Here is an 8,743-nt window from a genome sequence, read left to right on the forward strand (position 1 = left end):
ATTACATCAAATGGACCGAATCAATCAAATAGGCCGAATCAAATGAGCTGGTACGAATGGGCCGAATCAAATGGGCCAGTACGAATAGGCCAAATCAATTGGCCCGATCAAAGGAGCCGAATCAAATGGGTCGATACAAATGGGCCGAATCAATTGGGCCGATCAATGGGGCCGAATTAAATGGGCCGATACAAATGGGTCGAATCAATTGGGCCCATCAAAGGGGCCAAATCAGATGGGCCAATTCAAATGGGCCGAATTAATTTGGCCGATCAAAGGGGTCGAATCAAATGGGCCGATCAAATGGGCCGAATCAAATGGGCTGGTACAAATGGGTCAAATCAATTGGGCCGATCAAATGGGCCAGTACAAATGGGCCAAATCAATTGGGCCGATCAAAGGAGCCGAATCAGATGGGCCGATACAAATGAGCCAAATCAATTGGGCCGATCAAAGGGGTCGAATCAAATGGGCCGAATCAATTGGGTCGATCAAAGGAGCCAATCAACACAATTCATTTTATTGTTAGAGATTATATTAGAGCATTATTCAAAAAAAGAATCGTATCCAAAGGATCATCTGGACCTTACCACACATAATAGTGGTGATAGTGATTCCCACTGTTAAAATTAAGAGGCCCACCAAAGCATTTATTTTCCATCCAGTCAGTTCATAAGTTCATAAAGACCTGAACTTAGAGGAAAAAAATATCATATTGGTTCAAGACTTTTGTAACTCAAAAGGAGTGTCAATGGTAGACGTTTAATCCCCACTGGTATGGCAGTGTGGTCCACTTGATAGCTAAATCAATCTTATTTTTAGTCTCAAGCCTTGAGATGAGTCACCAAATGGATGAACGTTAGATACAACATATACAGCAGTGGCCCCACAGGACTGTTAACGTCGTGGGACCCACTGATGGGCTGCATGGATAAAGCATATACATCATTGTGGGGGCCAAGCACGTGGCTGCCCACCAAATGAATGAATAGTTTGGATGGAAAACATCCATCATGGTGAGTCGTTGGACATCCAGCAGATGGACGGCCAGATAATGCCAAGTGGATGGACAGTTTGGATGAAAAACATCCATCTTGGTGGGGCTGCTCCTGGCACCGTCCAAATGGACGATGCAGATGAAACACATAGATCGAGGTGGGGTCCACGAGCGTGGCCCACCCAAAATTTATATATATATATATGGACGATCAAGCGTCCAGTGCCCAGACCTGGACAGTCGGCTGGACGTAGGACGCTGCATCAGATGTGGGTCCCATGTGGGGCCCTCTTGCATATATATATATATATATATATGTTATATTATATATATATATATATTATATTATATTATATACATATATTATATTATATTATATTATATATATTATAATATCATATACATGAATAATCACCCATCTGGGCAAACGGCTGATGAAAACCCACATTTGGTGAGTCCCCAGGTGACGTGGCCACGAGAGTTTGGGTCAGGCTGATATTTGTATTTTCCCTTCAACCGGGACTGTCCAAACAGGTAGCCCAACTGGCCTGCCGCTGGATGGTCCAGCAAGGTGGGCCTGTTATATGGATGGCATGGATATAATACATTCTTCATGGTGGGCCACACACATACACCAGGTAGACCACACACCTCTACATCATATAAGAGAGAGAGAGAGAAAGACAGTGATGGGGGACCCCGCCACTATGGCCCCCTCATGATTACAACACATACATCAAAATGCGTCCCACCTATAAGTGGGTCCTCAATGCAAATCGACGATAGATCACCCACCTATCGACCTTCTTCTTTAGCTCCTTGGACTCCTATGCTCCTTGCCTTCTATTTTAATGGAGGTTGATGGAGAATGAATGGTTGAGATGGGAGATGAGAGGGTGGGAAAGTGGGCCACACTTGTTTTCGGGAGAGAGAGCTTGGACGTTGGAAGCTCTCTTGGGAGTGGGAGATTGCTTAGAAAAAGAGAGAGAGAGAGAGAGAGAGAGAGAGAGAGAGAAGAATGATGAATTGATAAGGAATGGTGGGATGGGTGTTGTAAGGAATGGGTTTAGTTGAAAATTGTGTAAAAGAGGAATGGGTAGGGAGAGAGAGAGAGAGAGAGAGAGAGAGAGAGAGAGAGAGAGTGAGTGAAAATGAGAGTGGAAATGAACACACTCTCTTGTTTTGTCTCAAAGTGGGAAGAGATCACCACTAGGTATGTCTTATCTTAACCTAAATAGACATTTAAGATCAGTGGGCAAAGGTTTTAAGTCAAGCTTCGGTGCTTTTAGGCTAGACGGTAAAGGCACTACATCGGTTTGGTACAATTTATCAAATTGTAATCTTTACCAGTTAACTTCAAGTACCGGCATAGCATCAAGTAAGGAATTCATCTCCCTAATCATGTCATCATCTAAATCAGGGGAGTAGGCCAATCATGTCTCTAGAGTGTCAAAGTATAGAGTCAAAGTTGCTCTATTTTTCATGAAAGAATCAATCATGTTAATGTCGTGGGTATCATCATCATCCTCTAACTATTTGTTCATATTGAAAAAGATGTTGAGTTCCAATGACATATTTTCGAAAGATAAATTCATAATTTCATTCCTATAATTAATGATAACATTTGATGTAATAAGGAATGGACAACACAAAAAGACAGGTATTTAAGTACTCATATCTATAATGGGTTGAGTATCCAGGACAATAAAATCTACTGGATAGTAGAATTTATCAACTTAGACCAACACATCCTTAATCATCGATCCCTCTCGGTACATGAACTAAGTGATCGACAAGTTGTAATGTGGTCCTGGTGGGTTTTAATTCACCTAAACCCAATTATTTGTAAATCAAGTAAGGGATCCGATTTGCGCCCGCCCCCAAGCCAAGAAATGTGTACTCAATCCAATTGTTCCCAATTACACAAGTGAAGGTTGGGTTACCGAGATCTTTGTATTTTTGTGGCACATCTTGCTTGAGGATGGCACTCACTTTTTTTGTCAAAAATATTTTCTTTTGTATGTTTTACAGTCTTTTGGTCGTACATAAATCTTTCAAAAATTTGGCATATGAAAGGATTTGTTTAATGGCATCCAGTAGAGGGATGTTGACCTTCACTTGCTTAAGCATCTCTAAATATCATCAGTTAGAGAGAGGTTTTGTTGAAATCAAGCATTGAGGGAATGGCGCAATCAACTTACTTTGAGGTTTTGATTCTAACCCATGTGGAGCATGGCTAGGTCTATCATTCTCATCTATTTTCGAGTCCTCAGGCTTTTCAGTCCTCATTGGAATAGATTTTTCAATTGTCTTCCCACTCCTAAGTGTGGTGATAGACTTAGCCTGCTCCATCTGTTTTGAAGAGCTTGAGTCACTAATTTCATATTGTCGTTTTTGGTTAGGGAGAGGCTGAGCCAAAAGGATCCCTTTCTTCCCAATCAATTTTTTTTTTTTGTTTCAAGACCTTGTATGGCCTTTGTAAGGTCTTGAAATACTTACAGCATATCCTGATTAAAAAGCTCTTAGTTTTGTATATGTTTTAAGACCGGATCCTCTTAAGGTTTCCTTTAATTCAGAAATTGGTTAAGGATCCCTTGAGGAGTAGCTATTTATCCGTTCCTCCAACTGAAGTTTGGATGGTTCCTCCAGCTTGAGTTATATGTATTTGAGGTGGGTCTATTGAAAGGTTTTTGGTAGTTGTTTACGGCATTTGATTACTCATTCAATATCTCTTGAAAAGCAGGAATTGTTGGGCAATTCTCAGTTGTATGTACGTTATAAACACAAATACCACAAATAACTTTCACAGTCTTTTCAGGTTCTACCTTCTTAAGTTCCATGGCCTCGACTTTTCTTGTGAGTTTGGTCACTCTTGCATTTATATCATCTTCCTTCTTTAGAACATAAATTCCTCCCCTTTCCTTTGATCGAGTAGGCTTCGAAGTGGTAATTCTTGAAGAGGTATCCCATGATTGCGCGTTTTCAGCAAGTTTATCAAAATAATCCCACACATCATTGGCTTCCTTATTCATGAATTACCTATTATACATCATCTTCATAAATTGGCACATGGGTGAGGTCAATCCCTTATAGAAAAAGCTTGTTATACATCATGTTTCGTAGTCATGGTGTGGATATGAATTTATGAGATCCTTAAATCGCTCCCAACATTGGAAGAAGGTCTCATCCTCTTTTTGCACAAAATTTATAATTGCTTTCCTTAAGGTATTTGTTTTATGATAGGAAAAAAACTTTATAAGGAACTCCCTTGTCATCTCAACCCACGTGCCAATGGACCTTGGTCTTAAGGAATGTAACCACGACTAAGCCTTTTCTTTCAAAGAGAAAGGAAACGATTTCAGTCTAATTGTGTCCTCAGACACATTTGGAAAGTGTAATGTAGATATGATTTCATCAAACTTTTTTATATGCAAGTATAGACTTTCATATTCTAGTCCATGACACTTAGGGATGAATTACTCCTGGTTTAATATCCATAGTTACTACATTCAATGAAAATATCATGCAGGAAGGTGTACCCACCCCTGCTAGTTGTAAATAATCTTGTAGAGTACGTGGTGGGGGTATATTATGCACATCGTTTTCATCTTGAACTTCCTTAAATGGTGGTTGAGATTAATTTGTAGCCATTACTTCAATTAACTGAGAGGATGTCAAGTAGTGTCTAATCCTTTGATGGATAGGCAACCCTTCGATTAATCCCCCTTTACTCAAGAGACATTAAGTGTTTTCACGAACCCACTTGGGCATGAAACACGCATAGCCTTCAAGCACCAAACAACTAAAACCTAAAAGAAAGAAAACTAAAGCAAATAAGAAATCTAGGAAAGAAAACAAAAATTGGAAAGAGGTTACCGGAGTAGAATTGCTATGTTAAGATCCTACAAAACAGAAAACAATTTCAGAAAAAATTATAGCCTTCAAAAAAGAAAAAAGTTAAACCTAATCTTAACCTAATTATAATACCAATTAATTCTGAAAAAACGTAGTCGTAGTCCCCTGCCACGATGCCAAAAACTTGTTCACAACCCCAAGTGTAGGGTCGTGATGTAGTAATAACTCGTGAGAACGAGGTCAAATCCACAAGGATTAAACTTGTACATATACTGAAAAGAACTAGAACTAGAAAAATATCTAAATTTAAATTTTAGAATAAAAGAGAGTAATTGTGAATAATGTTAAAACTATCAATTAAAGGTGGGAATAAGGATGCTAAGGATCCACTTGTAAAGTAATTTAAATCAAATCTGAACTTTTCATTAACTTAATTCTCAATGGAGGAGAATTATGATATTGGAAGGGATTCCATCACCCTACCATGCCCAGGAGATGATGGTGAATAACAGGATTTAGAAATTTCACTATCTCAAAACAGGAAAAGAAGATATCCAAAGCTATCACAACATCTACTGTAATTTGAGTCACAATAAATCATAGAAAACTAAAAATATTCCAATAATATCAAAATAGAAATCAATGAAGTTCACTAAGAACAATAATTAAAGTAAAATAAACATCTAAACATGCTACAAGCTTCACCTCTTAGCCCTAGCTAAGAGGTTTAGCTAACTATCACGCTCCAAACTCGGAAACCGGGCTCACAAAATTTTCGATCACCGAATCCAGCGCTGACAGCCTCCGTAGTGCCTCATTCTCGGATTCCAGCACTCATATGCCAGATTTCGATCCTGGGATCCTACAAGGAGGATTTTTCAACGTACATTTGTCTCATAAAAAGCATAACCACAAGTATACCCAAATCATAAAGGCAACATCATCACCACATATCCACTAATATAATCATTTGAATACAATATTAAAAAGGAAATACATATGTCAAAGTCAAAGCTCCCGAGGATAGTTGCACACTCCAAGCTCAGCGCTGCTACAACCTAAAGCCACCTGCACGCATCTATCGTGCATAAGCTTATAAAAGCTTAGAGGGTGGTGAAACTGTGTGCACAAGATAAGTGTCAAGTATACTATAAAGCCCATAAATCATACACCATCGGAATAAGCAGAAATACTGACAAGATTATGAACCATACGATATCAGAGTAAGCGGAAATGTTCTGGTAAGTCCATGAGTGCTATCAGCCGCCCAATGGCTATGCGATGCAAGACATGAAATAGACAATAACAAATGTTGAGGATGCAATGCAATATGCAAATCCTAACGAGCCACAAATACCATCAACTTCATTTAGGCCATATAAGTGCAAAAAATATAGTAACCCAAAATGCTAAGTACTGCAGATGCAATGTAATATGCGATGTGAAGGAAATGACCATGCTGGGATGTGAAGTCGGGATGATAGTACGTAGTATCGCAGGCTACCGGGTCCACCACAAGGGACTTCTATCAAACCAATCCCATACCTAAATTTGGATAGTCCTACTTAATGTGGTAAACTCCTGATCTCAGGTTAGTCGCACGCCTAACCGAAATCCTGACTATGCGAAGGTACATGTAACAAAAAGTTACGCACCACCTGGCCGAGTGGATAGTGAATGAATGAACGAATGGATATGCAATTCCTACTCAATAAGTCCACATATTAGTACGGTTGAGCTCTAGAGAAATCACCGGGGTTTAGTACACTTCAAATGGCACTGCCACTCTCCCAGCCGCACAATCCAAGTGAGCGTAAGAAATCTCACTATCCGCCTGGCCAATAGTCTGCCAATACCTATCCGGCACATCGATGGCGGACCCATTCACGAGCTGGTCAAACTCAGCCTAGCAATGCCCCCTACGCTCGGGTGGGTAAGGCCACACCCCCTCCCAACCGACCACGACACAGTGGGAGACACGAACTCCTGGTATTCGGCACTTGGACACTCATGTATCCACTCGGTCTCGACGTTGGGGCATCCTCTGGTACCAAAAGGGTTCAGGAATTTTCACCCAGGGCTATCTATGGTAGCCCGATGCTAGAACAAATTTCCAATGTCCCGTCTGGCCATCCACGATATGCCTGTGGAGGCTACGGCCCTGATGTCACTAGGGCATACAGTAATCATAATGCAAGGTGCATGAGTCATACAATCCAGTCATGCATCAATCCTGCGCATACCGTGCACTCATGCGAGATAACCTCCGCCTATCAGGGAGTCTCATAACAATATGCTCAATGACATATGCAATGATCAACCACATCTCATAACAAACATGCAGATGATGCGTGTGGGCATGTATCATGATGCTAAGCTGTCATATACTCATAATCGGTATCAATAATCAGCATTGACAATCGACCTCGACAATGTGGACATTTAACCAACATTTCTTTCAAGAAATGATCCACATAGATCCTAACATATAGTGGACCCATGACCTCACACAAGGGCCAAATGTACAACACCATGGGCCTCACTCAAGAGCTTAATACACATCACGATGGGCCTTTCACATGGGCCTAACAAACATCACAATGGGCTCCATAGCCTAGCCCTCAAATACACCACAATGGGCCTCATACAATCATAATGGGCCGCGTCACATGGGTCTAATACGCATCACATAGGCTGCATCACATGGGCCTATATACATCGGATGGGCCACGTCCCATGGGCCCCGAATACATCACAATGGGCCATAACCCATGTGCCTCTCTTACATAACATCGGGCCTTGCCATCTGGGCCGGAAATACATCACAATGGGCCACAACCCATGGGCCTTAATGCACAATGGGTGGGCCCTACACCTGGGTTTAATATACATCACAGATGGGCCCTGCACAGGGGCCTCATACACAACAAGTTGGGCTTATCAATGGGCCCTAGGGAGAGTGACAATGCGGACATTTAACCAACATTAATCTTACAATGTGGACTTCAAACCAGCATTGCTCCCAAGGCATGGCCCGCCACAAACCATGGAGAAATCACACAATGCAATGGACCCTAAGGATAACAAGTTGGGCCTCAACCCATGGGCCTTAGATACATCAAATAGGCCCCATCATATGGGCCTTTTATAAATCAAGTGGGCTGCATCAATGGGCCTTATGTACATTGCAATGAACCATATCCATGGGCCTTTGAATACATCACAATGGGCCTCGTAACATGGGCCTTATATATATCAAAGTGTGCCTCAACCACGGGCCACAAATACATCAAATGGGCCATAAATATAACGAGATGGGCCTAATCACTTGGGCCTTATATATATACCAAGTGGGCCTCAATGGACGACCACAAATAAATCAAGATGGGCTTCATCCACATACCAAGGTGGGGTCCACTTGAACTATAGATATGTCTTATTTTTAGGGTCAAACCATTAAGATAAGCTCGCCAAGTGGTTGGATGGTTTGGATGCAACACATGCATCAAGGGTGGGTCCCATAAAGGCCCACCATCATATATATATATATATATATATATATATATATATATATATATAATATACATATATATATATATATATATATATATACATGCACACAAACGAGGTGTAGCCCCCACACGTGGGGTGGGTCTCATATAGATGGACAGCATGGATGAAACATATACCTCATGGTGGGGGTCCCCCTGCCATCCAGCAACCAGCTACAATGGTTGGATGACATAGATAAAACACATACATCTAGGTGGGCTCCACCGTCCACAATAGTGGATGGTGTGAATAAAACACTTACATCACTGTGGGTCCCATGTGGGGCCCACCATATGTTTATAAGCCATCCAATCCGTTCATAAGGTCACGCAGACCTGG

The 8,743-nt window shown here is 41.2% G+C and overlaps 1 non-coding gene across 1 annotated transcript; it reads left to right on the forward strand.

Moving 5' to 3' along the window:
* Positions 1 to 4,117: 4,117 nt before the first annotated feature.
* Positions 4,118 to 4,224, forward strand: LOC131252326 (small nucleolar RNA R71). The gene has a single exon (XR_009174354.1). It is a non-coding gene; the product is annotated as a small nucleolar RNA R71 (small nucleolar RNA).
* The last annotated feature ends 4,519 nt before the right edge of the window (positions 4,225 to 8,743 follow it).

This window comes from Magnolia sinica, chromosome 7, assembly GCF_029962835.1.
Source record: "Magnolia sinica isolate HGM2019 chromosome 7, MsV1, whole genome shotgun sequence".
Taxonomy (NCBI): Eukaryota; Viridiplantae; Streptophyta; class Magnoliopsida; order Magnoliales; family Magnoliaceae; genus Magnolia; species Magnolia sinica.